This window comes from Falco biarmicus, chromosome 3, assembly GCF_023638135.1.
Source record: "Falco biarmicus isolate bFalBia1 chromosome 3, bFalBia1.pri, whole genome shotgun sequence".
In the NCBI taxonomy this organism is placed as follows: domain Eukaryota; kingdom Metazoa; phylum Chordata; class Aves; order Falconiformes; family Falconidae; genus Falco; species Falco biarmicus.
The window spans coordinates 28,136,489-28,152,831 of NC_079290.1; the positions used below are offsets into that span (position 1 = coordinate 28,136,489).

General features: G+C 47.0%; 1 protein-coding gene across 6 annotated transcripts in view; it reads left to right on the forward strand.

The window, feature by feature from the left end:
* The first annotated feature begins 1,064 nt into the window (after positions 1–1,064).
* NCALD (neurocalcin delta) overlaps positions 1,065–16,343 on the forward strand; it is a 60,782-nt gene continuing 45,503 nt past the window's right edge. For 3 of the 6 annotated variants that reach the window (XM_056331487.1, XM_056331488.1, XM_056331484.1), the window contains exon 1: positions 1,065–1,247. The gene's annotated coding sequence lies outside the window, so the exon portion shown is untranslated. The remainder of the gene's footprint in view (positions 1,248–16,343) is intronic. The other 3 variants (XM_056331485.1, XM_056331486.1, XM_056331483.1) reach the window with 2 other exon arrangements.

Here is a 16,343-nt window from a genome sequence, read left to right on the forward strand (position 1 = left end):
TGCCCTGGTGTTTGCATTTGCAGATCCCATACGGCTTTACATCTGCTTCCACTTTCACCATCTATTGGTGTTGGCTCCTGATATTTCATATCCTGGGTGCCAGTTAGTGCACCAGTCACCAGCACTGACTCAGATGAGCACAGGAGTATTTTTCTGGTTGCTAACACTTTGCCTTTCCTCCCTGCTTCTTGCAGGTGAAAGTCTCTCCCTGCTCCCGGCCTCTCCCGTGTCCTGCCCCTGGTGCATGCGGGTGCTGTGGGCTCTGGTAAGATGCTGTGCAGAGAGGAAAAAAAAGGAAATTTGGGGGAAGGAGTGGATTTTAGCTAGAGTTACAAAGAAACCTGAGACACTGGTGTTGTGTCTCTGCCTGCAGGATAAGGCTGCAGAAGTGAGAGCTGGAGCCTGGCGGAGGCAGGCACTGCTTCGTCCCCATTCCCAGGACATTCTGCTGGGAGCAGCAGGAGAAGTATCGCAGGCAGGCGAGCAGGGCCGGTGGGCGAGGCTCAGGGACGCAAGGCTGAGCTGGCCGGACACCTCTGGGGTCCAGCCTGCAGCCCCGCGTGGCTGCCGCCCCTCCTTGCCTTGGCGAGGACTGCTGATGCTGGCAACCAAATGTGAATCTCGGTGGCTATGAATAAAATCTCGGCTATGTGTCATTTTGAAAGACCCTAATTTTAGCGAGGCGGTGCAGCGCCTGGCTACGCATCGCCGAGGTGCCCCAGTACATGCAGAAGGCAGTGCCTTTGCCCTTTTGCTTGAGCAAGCCAGGTGTGTAAGGGGATTTTTTTCTGCTGGAAGCTGAGGATGCAGGAGGAAGAGGAAGAGGGAGGTGCTTTTTCTTATGGGGACAGGGTTAAAAGAGCGTCGGCGATGGGACCAACCCCTCGGCGCAGCCAGCTCTAGCCAGCCCTTGGTGTTTGGGTTGTCCGGGCGCCCGTGATGGTTCCAATGTGCGCGCAGTATGACAGATGACCTATTGAAATAATTTCAGAGCAGTGCTGGGGTTGCCAGGACAACCAGTGCTCCCTGGGCTTGCGCCTGGCCATGTGACAGCCGCCTTGACGTCAGCTGGAGGCAGAGCCTGCGGTTTCGGCCGCGCAGTCAAAGCCTTGTGAGAACCCAGTGGATGCTGGATTTATCCCCGCCGCCACCGCCGCTGCTGTTTCTCAGGGGCTGCCAGAGCATGGACTATTAAAAACTTGCATTTCTGCAGTGTGAGGTAACCGTTTGCTTTATGTTCTCGTCAGGTATTATTATTTTTTTTTTTCATCCTTTAAAAGAAATAGAATAGAAAGCGGCTTATCGCGACTGATATTTTTTTCACTTGTTTGTTTTGGCTGGAAGTTTGCCTTGATGAACAAGCCCGGCACTATCAGATAAATGCAAAGCAGCTTCCAGTTACTAATTCTGTGTGCAGACTGCAAAGCAGAGTTAAATTTGGATTAATGATCCATGAAAAGAGAATAAAATGATATTGTTCTCATCTGACACTTTAGGAATATAAATGAACATGAGCAATCTTAGGCTAATGCATTCGGGAGTTAAAAGAAATTATGTTTAGGTATTGTGTTGATTTGGGCATCTCTACAGCTTTATACTTCTGTTGGGACTTGGAGTTTTTTAATGCTGCCCAATTCAGGCGTTTTTTTGCCCAACATGTGCAGTGAGGGAGAAGCCAGAAGCTGATGCAGCTAGGAACAGCTTGAAATCCAACTCCCAAAGTTTGAATCTTTAAATCATCTTTGTTCACACGGAGTCCCTGTAGCCTGCACACTCCACAGGCTTTTGGTCCCTCTCCTGGGGCACACAGCACTCTTGACTGTATAGTGTTTACAGAGGAAAGGATCAAGAGCTTCCTGAAAAATTATCTGAAATATGCCAAGAGAGCAACATCGCTGTAACACAGGCTTTTACCCTTTTTCTCACATGCACACACATGGCTTGGTTTTTGCCTTTTTTTTTTTTCTGTTGTAGGTTGAGAGCAGTCAGAATAGCTAAAAAAAGAACTGCAGCATGAACAGCACCACAGTAAATGAAAAATGAAATGCTATTTGGGTCTTTTGTAAAAACAAGAGGGGATTGGGGTATGTTTCTGTATTGCACTTACTCCAAGGGGGCTGTTGTGGGGAAGGAGATCGCAGGGCTCAAGAAGTTTAGTGCTACAGACTGAGTTTGTTTGTGTGGGAACATATAGATTTGTTTTAAGAACAAATTACAGCTGAAGCATCGTGTCTGTTGTTTCCTGGAAAAGTATGCTAGATCATTCTTATCTTCTCTAATTAAATACTCCGATTCCCTTCCTCCCAAAGTTCAAAAGGTTTATTGATAATGGTAATGGTTTTCTAAAGCAGCTGCCACTCTGAAACAATCATGAGGCTACAAAACAATTTGAAACATGGAGCAATAAAAGATTAAAAAAATCTATAAAAATTATTCTAATGTTACCAAATGCAGCAGAAGTAATTGTTTCAGAAAGGGAGCCAAGGCAGAGATTAAAACTGAAAGCACTTCTGTAAGGAAAGTTGTGGCTTAATTGGCATTCTTAACAGAGCAACAAGGATAAATGCATTTGAACCCTCTAAACCATTTCATTTGGTGTTATCTCATCTGTTCTTTCCAATTTAACTCTTGTACCTAAAATATCAATTGGGGGGGCGGGGCTGAAATATTTTAGATTTTCTTTGTTAAATTCTTCACCTGATGCCAATGCATCAGTGCATGAGAAACTTGGCTGGCTCCTCATCAAGGTTTACAGGAGCCTCTCGGCTTCGGTGCGGAGGTGTTAGCACCCCAAGTGCAGTCTTTCTGTGGGGAGTGGGCTCTTGGCGTCTCAGGCTGAGCTGGGCACAGCTGCTTCTTGGATGGCATGGGGAGACGTGTTTCGGCTGTGGTCCCCCACCTGCATGTGAGTCTCCCTAGTGTCTGAGCAGTGGGGTAGGAGAGGAGGGCAGGGGGAAGCAGTCAATGCGACTCACTGTCCTCCAAGATCTGCTGGTTCACCAGCTTACTCTATGGGGGCATGGAGTAAGGGGACAGATTTGCACTAAGCAGCATCTGCCAGTCAAGAACAGTCATTCACCTTCACGTCTGGAGGGTTTGGCTCCATGTCTGACTGCAGTCACTTGCCAGGTTTGACTTGAGTCGTCAGTGTGGCAGTGATGCCTGGTGAGGGCTGGGGCTTCATCTCATTTATTTAGGCTTGAATACAGTGTCCTGGTGAGTTCGATGCCTTGAAAACACCTGCAAGGGGAAAAATAATTGATGCCACTTCTGCTCAAGAGCTATTAATTAGCAGTATTTTAAAAATAGGTTCATCATGTCTAGCTAGGATGGATATATCTCGCTTTAGTGATACTGAGCAAGTCTTCAAAAAGCACTAACTTGACGTGAGAGAGGAGAACAATAAACTGCTTCATGTTTTACCAGAAGGGTCCTGGACATATTGTGGCAAGAGGTCTGAGGGGCAGTATTACTGGGGAAGTTGGTGAGTGCCACTGAGGTTGCACAAGGATGTGTCCTGCTTGGCAGAGTGACCAGCTCTGTCTCCTCCAGCCGAGTCTTTGGGGGATTTGAGCTTCCCATTGGCCCGGGCTACTTGGAGCCCTGGAGGTGGGGATGGCCAAGATGCAGGCAGGCAGGCAGGTCACGGGCAATGCCAGAGTCTGCGACTGGAGGAAAAAGCAGAGGTTCCTCCTCAAGGGAAGGGCAGGGGACAGTGTGTGAGGGTTGTCTCGGGGCTGCATGCCTTTGCTTAGTGATTTCATGCTCTCAATTTTGCTGGTCAGCTCTGCAGCAAACCCTTTCAACAAACACTTGGATTTTACCTTGGGAGTGTGCGAAGTTGCCAGGCAATGTAATGCTAAGCATCCCACCACCTCTGCCCCACCATGGTTTCAGCCACCATGACAAAAGAACAAACAGCCTGTAGGTTTCTTCCTATTGCTGAGAGAGGGGGAAGGTGGCTGCAGCCCATCCCTCATCTTCTGCCCAATGCCACAGCCATGAGACTGCCAGCTTACTTGGACTTGAAATCCTCTGACTTAAAAGAGAGAAAAAAATGACATGTACACAGGCTTGGTGACACTCCACCTTCTTCTGGGAAGGCCAGATTGACCCTCATACTTCCCATCAGCCTTCATATCATTTGCAAAGACACCCCCTTGCATGCACGTGAGGAGGAGATGATCTCTTCCAACAACCTCCTTGTCCATGGAGAAGGGCGAGCAGACCAGCAGGTCCTGAGGAACCAGAGCACATCACCTTAGGAGAGACCTTGGCTAAAACCAGGACTGCGATCTCCTTGAGTCACTTTTCACACAGCTGGATACAGCCAAGGAAATTAAAACCAGACGCGAGCTGTGGGTGCCTCTAGCCTAGTAATAATAACACACTCTACCTTGATCTGGTTGAGTTGATGGGCAATGACAGTCTAAATTTAGGCTATCAGCATAATACAACCTAAAAAAAACCTTGCAACGCAGAGCACTGACTCCTTCCTGCATTTTTCAAACAGAATAAGGTTTCTGACATCTTTTTAAAGGTCCTAGTTGCACTAAAGATAATAATTCAGGGGGTAATAAAATCCCTTGTATGGGGGCAGGAATCATCAGACATTGGGAACTGACATAGCAGTATGGAGTTTCAGGCTCTTAAATTACATATTGCAGAAGTTCGTTTCTACCCTGCTAAAAATCATTACGTTGTGTTAATGTCCTGCATCATCAACATTAGCAACAACTGGTTTAAACGATAGCTGAGCTGCAGTAGAGATTTGACATTTTAATCAACAGTTGCTTTTCCAATTAAATGCAGATGCCATGCATATGGTACTCTGAATGTAAAAAAAAAAAAAAAAAAAAAAAAAAAAGTTGACCTGATTGTTGGTTCCAAGCTAAAGTAACAAAAATCCTAACTCTGGAATGTTTTTGGTAGTCATATTTTAGAAATAATCTTCCATGGTGAGCCAGAATCTGTGAAGACTTATAGTCAGATAACAGTTAAAAAAATAGACTATGTTTTGGCTGTACTTTTGCTGCTGTTAAATTTATCTTCTTAAATAGCAGGGAGTATGAGCTGAGGTTTCAGAAACAGTAATTTTGTAATTATTTTACATGTATTGAATTATTCTGTCATCAAATTTGCATTTCAGACAGCATTACAGTATGAAAATATAATTAGAAACTGTAATTCAGGAATTGCTGAATGTGATATTTCCCAGAGGGAGCACTGTGAAGAAGCTGCCCTCACTACAACTTCAACAAATGTTGAAATCCTATAGGTGGAAAATGTAAAGGCCGAGTTGTAGAGTTCCTCTCCCTTCTGCGGTCTCTACACGCTGTCAACTTTCTGCTGAACTTCATTTTTTTGTAAGATTCATTTCCACAGAAACATCTAATCATTAAGAGCTGAAGTGCTCAGATCCTGTTCTGCTGAATTTCAGTCTGGCTGTGCTGATAGTTGCTGAATTGCTTTCAGCCACAAAATGACACTGACATAATGTAAGGATCTGATTTATACACAAAAAAGCCGAGAAGCTTGTAGTTTGGGCTGAAATGCTGGTTTTAATTTGCTCAGTGCCCGGAATTCCCAGCAATACCTCCTCTCACAGGAGAGAGCAGAGGATGAGGTCTCCATTTAGCTCCATTTCTCTTGTATTGTAATTCAAGACTTTTTGCTGGACATGTTCACAGTGTTGTGCAGAGTTTTAGCTGCATAAATCTCACCAATGTCCATCCTTACTCTTTTTACTATTTTTGTTACAATCTTTGGCTTATCATAGACACATTAGCTGGAAATTAAGACATCCTCTCTTTTTAGTTGGGTTTGTGTTGATAAACCCTGTCTATTTTTGTGTGAGACGCTATTTTGAAGAGCTTCATCTGTGGCCAGTTTTTCCCACCATCTTGTTGGGATGTTGGATAGGCCCGTACATGGAGCAAAGCCTCTGATGCACAAAGCAAAGCTGGCATCGGGAGGGGGCAGAAGCTGAGTGTGGGCCATGTTTGATGCTTTGATGTCCCCATACATCTCTCACATTCCTGCTGAGAGATAGTCACAGCACTCCTCCAGTCAGGGCAGGGCAGGAGAAGTGTTGACTTTGAACCCAAGACTGCAAGGCTGGCTGGTGACATGGTTCTTAGTGACTTGGGGACACTGTCACCCGCAGTGTGCTCTGAGAAGCAAGACCATTTTTGTACCTGCCCAGGGCCACCTTCCTGCACCCACCCACACCCTGGCACTTTCTCTGGGTGCAGGGAAGGATGTCTGCCCCATTGCTCACATTTCAGGTGATGCATGTCTTGCAACCTAGGTCTGGTATTTGCAATGTGAGCAAAGGGCAGGAGCTGCAGGGTGCTGCTGCAGATGACCCAAGAAGGTATTTTTGTCAGGGAGGGTGCAATAAGCCAGGTTGGCTCTTTCTGGATAAGTGGCCTTGTTTGGGGAGTCCTCTGTGAGTGCCGTTTGCAGGTGGGCAGCTCCTGAGCATCACACCCATATTTTTGCACATTTACTTAGGAACTCCAGAGGAGCAGCAGTGTTTCAGCTGGCTTTGTGCATGGAAGCAGGTGCACACTGGGGCTGCAAAGCTTTGAGACAGGTTTATGCCTGCCACATTTGTCACAAAGCCTCTTAGTGTACTGAGTTTCACCACTGAGAGAACGGGGCCTTGGAAGTGGGTCAGAGCTGGGCTGGCCTGCTGCAGGGGCACGATGGACCGGGTGGGATGGGGCAAGTGGGCAAAGGAGAGCCCTGGACAGGACAAAGTGACCAGGGGATAGCAGGATGAGGCTGGGGCAGGCTTGCTGCTGCTTGGCCGTTCTGCTTTCACTGTTCCTGCACTGCTGGGTTTGCCCCATCAGGGACCTCTGGCAGCACTGCCCAGTGTCCCTGGGCATCTGCCGTACGGGCCAGCCAACACTCCTGTCAAACAGAGCTGCCTGAAGGGGTCAGGAAAGCTAAATGCTTCCTACATTAACAGTGATGCTTTGTCGTTCTGCTGCCGTCTGATGTATGGGTGGCTAAAAGGGCTGCTTCCTCTGCTGGATGCTGGGTTCAAAATAGGGATGCAGAAACACTGCGCAGTCAACCCTTGCACAGTACGTGCTACTGGAGGACATAGATTCTGCCTTTAAGAGCTTCGTGGTTTTTCTCATATTATAGAAGAGATCAGGTTTTGGAGAGACCCAAGATTAGGTGTATGAAGGTTTTATGAAGATGAGCAGATCAGGTAGTTTACAGGCTTTCACTCCAGAGAAGACAAGTTAAAGCTGAAGAAGGTCAAAGTCAGCTTCTTTCCTCGCTAAATTCCCTCACACCTAGAGCAGGCAGATTCCCTGATTATGCCTCACACAGACTTTCTGTGTCTCCTCCAGGACTGCAAAAACACAATGGATCCAGGTCATTTGAAGTGTCTAACTTCAACTGAATAATACTCAAAGAGACTTCAGCCATGAAGGAATTCAGCTCTGAGAACCTTTAACTCTAAAGAAAATATTCTGCTTATATTGTGTGTGTGTTCCTAATGGCAAATCCAAGATACCAGGGGGAAGCAAGCACAAAGCCGTTTATTATTTCCACAACTGCTATATGCTTCCTATCACAACAGTATTCTTTTGCGCAGAATGGCAGCATGATTGCAGAGTCCTCTTTAACTTCACCATTTTAGCAAGCCCAGGTCCAATTAGAGCAATTATATGTCAGCAGAAACACTGTCTGTTTTCCTTTGGACCTGTCTGTCAAGCATCCTATTCAGAGCTGTTTATCTTGCGCGAGGTTTTTCACATAAAGTCGTTCTGACCCTACTAAAACAGTCTCATCTGAAGGGTAGCCTGCATTTTTGTAGACTTATTTCACAGCTGATGAGAACAAGAAGAATGCAAAATTATGGCTGGCTAAGGACACTCTTTCAGCCTAACCAGGGTCTCCTCTTGCTTGATTTGACACAGCACACAGATTTCGCTTTCAATTATTTCACTTCACCATTCACTTTCAATTACATTACTACTAAAAACTGAGAACATTATCAGAATTTGCAGTTCTTCCTTGCTTCTTTGGAGCATTTCCTTAATCAAAATCCCCAGCGTGAGTTGCAAGGCATGTAATGTTTGACAGCACATCATGTTAAACCACTTACAGCTCTGAGGTCTGTAGGGGACTGTTTGGTCTCTGAGTTATTGAAGAGCTGCTGGGTAGCGGACACTTCTGCACAAAGACTGTCTACATTTTGCTTTACCTCTAGCATCAGAGTCTGATGAAGGAGCTGAGTGACTCCTGCCAAGGAAGTCTCCCTTGTCCCTGCTAAGGTAAAAGCTGAGAAGCAAAGCTCAGTGAAAGGCAGAAGTGCTGGGGTTTGGGAAGGTCAGGGGCAGTGAAAAGAGGAACGCTTCTCTTTCTGAACAAAAAATAGATTTTTATTTTCTCATACTTCTCTTGGAAGGGAAAATCCAGGGAACAGTGTTTGGAGTCATCTTCCAGAAACAAAATGAACTCTTTTATGACAATTCAGAAATCAAGATTGCCCGTGAGAGAGCAGCCCCCGTCCCTACCGCTGGCTCCATGGCATCCGTGAGATTCCCAGCCAACACACACAGCAGCACTCAAGCAGAGCAGTGTCGCTTTAGGAACTGGAAACACAAGCTCAGACTTTAATCATTCTTCTTCCAGCATCATCAAGGCAGTGGCTCCACCAATTTTCTTATTTTGCCTCTCTTCTGCTAGGTTTTAGCCCATGAGGGAAGGTGGCTTGTTGCTTTTGTCAGGAGGACCTGCAGAGCTGCCTGCAATGGTGGCCTAGATGTTACCTGTTCCTTCCTTTGGTGCAGGATGCCACAGCCAAGAGAGCCGTGACAGTGCTGACCTGAGCTGCAAAGACACCTTGCAGACCTGGTCACACTGGTGGCAAGGATAAATGAGAGCTGATGAAACAACAGTATAACATACTCCACATCACCTCCATGGGGGTCTTGGTGATTTTGGTAAGATCAGTTTATAATGTTTACCTGGATCTGCAGTCTTGGCAGATTCAGTTTCTTTTCTTGCAGCAGTGATGGCCTTTTCTCTGCGAACCACAGGCAGTGAGCTGCTGTGCAGGGTTAGACCCCCCCCACTCACCACATCCACATCATGTTTGTGCTGCCCTAATTAGAAAACCGCAATTATCTCAGAGATGCTAGGTGAAAGTTGGACTGGGTGATCTTAAAGGTCTTTTCCAAACGAAATGATTCTGATTCTATGAGAAAATGTGACAGAAGCCCTAAGTAGGGTGACTGCTTGCCTGACTTTTGCTGTTTTTATTAGACACAGGGACCCTTGCAGAAACCCCCACCTCACTTAATTCAAAGTATCTGATTAAAAATTGAAGTGTATTTCACTATTAGTTTACCATCTGTTCAGTTATTAGTTCACTGAGGTGTTGCTACCGTACTGAGAGCCTGTAGTAAAACACACCTTCCCTACGCGTGGCTCCCACCACACTTGCAGATGGCACTCCAGGCAGGGCAGTGGAGAGGCAGCTGGGAGAGAAGGGGTTAAAACAAGCCACAGTTACCAGTTTGAGGCATTTTTGAAAATAGCAGCTTTTCTTTTGTTTGCTGAATTCCCCGTGCTTTTCCAGTGCTGCTCCTACTATTCATTTCTTTCCCAAAATAACGTTTTTAAGCAGAGGAATGGCTTGAGCGAGGAGAGGAAGGGATCTGCAGCTGGAGCCGGACAGCTGCACACGGTCTTGTGTCTGCACCGAGGGGGCTCCAAGCTGCCCCTAATGCCAGACTACTAGGCAAGTGGCAATTCCCAGTATTCCAGGCAATTTTGCCTCCTTTCTATGAACGTGATGATTCCTTCCTGACAGCCCTCAGTGGTGCTTCTTGGGGACAAGCTTCGGGTTTGTGCAGCTTGCTGCTGCTCTTGCAGAGAAATGTTTATTGTTCTTCTTTCAAAGGGGAAGCCTGAACATACCTGAAAGGCTTCCAGCTACACGGGGGATGTGCTTATGGCCAGCACGGTGGGAAGGTGCCCTAGCAGGCAGTGTGCTCCTGCCATCCAAGGTCTTTGTAGCCCAACTTGACCAAAAGTTTGTCTTGCTGGTGGATACTCCTTTGAAGGAGAAGGAGGGGAAAATAAGCCCAAGACAGCTTGGCCCCAGGCCTGGTGGTGCAGGCAGATCCCACTGCTTGGGGATGCAGACCCAGCCCTCAGGCTGACTCAGGTGTCCTGTCCTTAAATGATGACCTGGGAAAGCGGCTGCTCCCAAGTTGCTCCTGGAAGCACCCAGCTGGGCTGGCCAGGGACACTCCTCTCTTGTCCCTGATGGTCAGGCATGCAGCCAAACACGGTGAGCTCCAGAAATGGGTGCCAGCAGCCTTCCCTTGATGGGGGGGGGGGGGGGGGGGGTGTGTGTGGAACACGGGACCAGGGGCAGTGGAAAAGAAGCCCTGAGAAGAATTAAAAATTAAATGCTTAGAGCAGCAACTTGCTGTCACCACATCCCAGCAGTTCACCTCTGGTGTGGCTGACCGACACTGACATGCTGAATGGGAGGAGCATGCCATCCTCACTGCCCTGGCTGGAGACCAGCTATCCCTTCCACGGCCCTCGTGGGGAGATGAAGAGGAGCTGCCCCACTCTGCATGGGGGAGTTTCAGCACACAGGACCCCCCAGCTCTGCCCCATGGGAGTCAGCAGTGCCTACACCTCCCGGTGGAAATCCCCAGAGTCATAGTGAAAAGCATTGTGTGAGGTGGTGGCCGGACCCAGGTGCTTCTCATGCTGCTTGGACAGATGCTGCTGCTAAACATGGGGTGCTGGGGAGCTGGACCAGCCGCACCAGAGCCCTCTCTCCGCTCTGGGGTCTGGAATATCCCCAACAATGGGCTTGCTGTGTGCAGGCAGAGGCTGAGCCCACGGGGCTGACATTTGGCATGCAAGGGTCAAGACTACCGAGGTTGGTATTTAAGGGTACAAGGGCTGAGCCCCACTGGGGCTGACATTCAGGGGTGCCACTGACACATATGTGAAGAGCAGCGTCTGTTGCAGTGGAGAGCAGGACCCACGTACCCGCAGCACGGGAGCAAGGCTCTGGGCTCTGCGTTGCTGTGAGCAGAGGGCTGCCAAAATCAGGCAGAAGCCTTCGTGCAGAGCTGCGATGGAGATGCCCTGGCCCTTGCTTGCTTGTGTCACTGGACAGCACCAGCACCTGGCAGGCATCATCCCCCAGCACCCCACCATTCCCACCTCACCTGGCCCTTCCTGCTTCACAGAGCCCGCAGCCACTTGCAGGATGTGTCCCAATGATTTAGGCCTTGAGTCTAATTCATCACCCTCTCTCAATACCCCTTTCCAGTATGTAACAGCTTACTTCCCCCAAACCTTGATATTTCTTATTTTAGCATTAACATACAAGTAGGTGAGAAACTATTCAGTTTCCTGAGGTAATGCCTGTGGCTGTGCTATGGACACTGGCTGTGTCTGTATTACAAGAAGCAGGGAGCATCCCCAGCAGCAGAGCTCAGAGATCGAAATCTTTCTGCCTGGAGCAGTCCCTATCCCAGTTTTGCTCCCAGACAATTCATATCCTCCCAGCTGGTGCCCAAGCCCAGTCTAGGACTTAGCATGTGCCACTGGGGCGTCCCATGAGGCAGGTGGCACACGACTACTCTTCAGGAGGATACAAATTCCAGTCTCATGGATGAGGGAATGGCTATGCCAGTCAGCCCCCATGCTGGGGAATGCACCCAGATGCATTTGCTTCAGTCACAGGTGATGTGGTAAATGTCATTGTGCATAACTGGGTGGGAATCCTTGGAAAAAAGAACCTTGATAGTAGAAACGTGTTTTTTTCTGAAGCCCGAGGCTGGGGAGAGCTGGTGAGCTGCAAGCTCTCACCATGGCCACCAGCAGGAAGCCAGCCTGCTGGAGCATGACGAAAAGGCTGGCAGCTCCAGTCTGTCAAACAAAGCGGTGGGTTTTTAATAGGACCGAAGCAAAGGAAGTGAGGAACGTGGCTAGAAGCAAGGATAAAGAAAAACCTTTGGTCTATAGAGAAACAGGCTCTTTACTCAGCTGTCTGTATAGAGGGACATTATCACATACATTGCTGACCTGACTCTATACAGGGGTTTCTTTCCCCCATGTGTGGGTTTGACGCTGATTTTTAATCGATCCTTGGCAGACACACTTCACCCTGCCTGGTTCAGTTTTAATCCTTTTCTAGCTTCTAATCCTTTTATTTTAAAGACGTGAACATTGCAGAGGTGGATGTCCAATACCGCACCTCTCTGCTCCTCAGTTTCTCCAGAATTAGTAAATTGTTATCACCTGTATTAACCTTCTCAATGAGAAACCAGCATGATCCACTTTTCTAATGCTTTGTTGTGCCTAATACCCATTTTCTAAACCCTCCCTTGCCTGAAGTGAGCACTGCACGCTGCGTAATGGCACGGCAGCTCCCTGGCTGCCACAGCCCCCCAGCCTGTGCCTGCCGTGCGGCGCTGTCACGTATTTCATGTTCCGCTCTGCAAGAGGGAAGCGATATCCAGGTGCTCTCTTCGTAAAATTCCAGGGTTGAAAGAGGTAAAAAAGCAAAGGAGATTTCTGAATGCAGTTTCTCCCAGTGCTTCTGTGTTTGTTGAATTCAACCTTCACGGTTTTGGCCTCGGAACATGTCAGTGGAGTTCAAGAGAGCCAGGGGAGCATTTGCCTATCTCCTTGCCTGCAGCTTTGCAGGCAGGTTTGACTGATTGTTTTTATTACTTCCTCTGTTAGACATGGAGTGTTTTCCACTTTCCCTGGATTTCTCGCTCAGATCCAGCTGCCTGTGCCTCTGTTCTGGTGCAGTAGCCTTCTGTCCCTGGGGCTGTTGCTGGCCATGCAGCCAGCGGGATGGCACTTGCCTTCCACCTTGCTGCATGCTGGAAATGCAGTTCATTTATCAGATACCGAGCAGAGGTAGGCTACGTCATTTGGTAGAGGGCAAAAATCTGTCACTCTGGGACTCTTCAGGGTGGGGGTCTTAATCTATACTTCTCCACAGACTCACTTGTAACCCCCAGGCAAATCATTTTGTGTTAGTGGCCATCCCAGTCAGACAAACATGACCATGACTATGATGCCTTGGCAGGCCCTTTCATGTAAGCCATAGTGTGGCACTCTGATATTACTTGCAGCTTTGCATCGCAGCCCTACAGAGCACAAGGATATTGGTGTGAATCTTCTGAACAGCAGGGTTTAGTAAAGCAGGACCCCAGTTTTTAGTAAAGCAGGACATGGGCGTGACTGCATGGAAGTGTAAAGTTTACCCTTTCACTTACAAACAAAAGTTGCTGTGCTCATATTGCTCCAGATAAAACAGGGGGGTTAGGAAGGCTAGCATTAAGGCATTTTTTCAGAATCATTTGATATGTTTTAATCCTTATTAACCTGGACCAATTGTCTGCCAGTGAACTCATGGAAGGCTAGGTGTAGTTAAAGATCTGTCCTGCACAGCCTGCCATGCATTTATAGCTACACAACTGCTCTATCCGGTGAAACAGAAATACGTCTTTCTAAAGGAAAGCTCAACAATAGGAAACATTTCTTTCACAAAACTGAACACAAGTGTTTCTTCCAAGCACCATCAGATAAAAGCAAAAACTCTCTTAAGTTTCTAGTTCCATTAAGCACCTGGCTCTAATGTACAATTCCCTGATTTTGTTCATTTTTCAACCAAAATGTGATCCTGTTTTAAAGCACAGTTGTTTCTTCTGGTAATAAAAGCCTATTCAACCACCTGTGTGTTTCATCAGTGTTTGCATTACTTGTTCTGTATCATGTTTTGCGTTTTGTTTCAATCTTCCCACTGAAGAATCAGTGTTGTCCAAATTGCCACTGCTCAATTGGACATAACTCCCTATTCCTTACTACTTAAAGTTGGTTATCTAATTTTGCTGGTGGGTAAATTTGATGAAGATTTCACAGCATGCTAAATTTGTCCATGCAGACAATACAGTGACAGGTTTTCTCCCAGTTATTGCTGAAATCCCCCACCCTACCCATTGCAGAGGTTTATGATCGCTGCCTCTCAGGCGTCTGGCACAAATGGAAGTGGTACCGTTGTGTGATGTGCTTGTTATTTCAGGCGTTAGCCTTGAGAAGTGCTGGGTAATTGGGTGGTTTGTCACGTCTGTTTAAGCACATTATTCCTGAAACTGCTTCTCCTCCAATCAATAAAAGACTCCATAAAATTATTTAAACATATTAAGAAAAATGTGATTTACTCCAGCAATCTTTATTGCATTTCATTATAAGCCACTGAATCTAATATACAAAAAGATTGCTTTAATTATAAGCGGACAAAAGGAAGATCTACGCTGTGTTCCCACTAAGCAACTATCAGCAACATGCACCTTCTCCATCTAATGCAGTTACATAAACTAATTAGGTTTGGTGTTTTTAATGGGAGCAGTGGTTAACTATATTGCACAGCCCCCAAGAGAAATTGGCATCAGATGCATTTGTTAGGTGTTCTGGCATTTGTTTTCAGCTATTTTAGGAAGCTCATGAGATAGCCAAAATGTGGGCAGAGACTTCAGATGATGGGCTGTTGATCTTTCTGTCTCACCTCAAAGCAGTTTCACTGCACTTGGTGCTGCCCTTTGGAAGCTCACCAGATAGCAGAGGACCGTGGTGTTCCTCTCCACTTGCAGACCCATGTGTAGCTAGTTTTTGTTTTACAAAGTGAAGTGCCTTGGTGTCATTCACTACTGTTTTGTACTTTACTGCTATTTCAAATCGTGGGTAGACAATTTTCACAGGAAAACAGGAAACTTGGTTCAAGGTGGTATCTTAGAGCAACAGCTCCCTTCCACCTGCGTTCTTCCCTGTGAAGTGGCCAGTTGACCACTTTCATACAGGTTAACTTCTTGACATTTTGCCTGTGAGCACCTGATGATAGTTAAACAGCAGAATCAAATGTCTCCCGCACCCTGCAGCATTCAAAGGATCTGTGTTACTTACTGCAGGAGCAGCCCTCCTTAGAATTGTCATTTATAGCATTTGAAACAGAGAGAAGACACATCAAAGGGCGAATATGATGTTATTTTGTTACATGAAGTGCTTTCCAGCCATGAATATCTAAAGGCCCTATTTCTCCCTGTGGAGGAATGGGTGTGCTGAGGCTAGCGAGGAAAGGAGACCCAGCAACAGGGTGATACAAGTTGCAATGATGGGGATGTGGGATGGGGAGCGCAGGGATGCGGGGATGCAGAGCCTGAGCAATGAAGCAGTGCCTGTGCACCCGTGGCCATGGGAGCAGCCCCGTGCACTTAGGGCAGTGCTGCGTGAAGGTAATAAGTGGAGGGGTTCCTCCATGTCTCTTATGGTGTGGCCAGGAGGGGAGCATGGGGCAAGGTGCCCCCACCCCCTGTCACAACTAAGACAGTCTTGGGCATGCTGCTGAACAAGAAGGATGGACAATGAGAGATGTAAGCGCCAACAGCTGCTGTGCCCTGGTAGGGTCGGGCAGTGCCTGATGAGAGACCGTCCTGTGCTGGTCTCCCCATGAGTCCCTGCCAACCCAGAAACCTTAAAAAATGGCCCCGCTTGGCCCAGGAGCACAGGACCAGCTGATATGAAAGGCCATACAGATGTTTCAGAAATCCTTTCCTCCCTCTTACTGTGCATCGGTTCAGTCAACACTGAAATGCAGCCGTCACCCAGTAATCTCTGTAAAGTGGTCAGAGGTCTTCAGGTGGAAAAGCTATATGGTATTAATCAGTTATTGTGTTCCCTATAGGAGACAAAGGGATTGCATTAAGGAGGAAAAACTTTGTGGAAAACATGAATTGTTCTATCAATACTGAAAAGAAACTGGGCACACGATTAATTTTCAAAGAAAATAGAAAACTTACTACTTCATATTCATATTCTGCTAATCCTCTTGACTCCAAGGTTAAGCCTAACCAGCTGTGAATTTTATTGAGGTTACTTGTAAATCTTAATTTAAGAAGCTCTTTAATTTTCAATTTATTTTTTTTTTTTTGCAATAATCATATTGCTGCTCCCAGTGTATCTCTGATACTTGAATTGACAGAGCTGGCCAGCTCTCCTGACTTGTCTGCTGCTCTCCTGACCTGTCTGCTGCATCCTGGCATTCACTTGTCTGCTTGTATAACCCTCCGTGCACATTTCTGCTGCTCTGCATTACTGATGTGTGGTGGTGGGAGGTTACACACTGCAGAGGAAGACAGAGATATTGTAAACACGTTTATTTCATGTTACTGCCTTTGGCTCTCCTCTTGGTGATCCTTTGTGTCAGAAAGACACTCTGCCCACTATAAGAAGCAAGCTTGGTTTCTAGGATGCCATTTCTC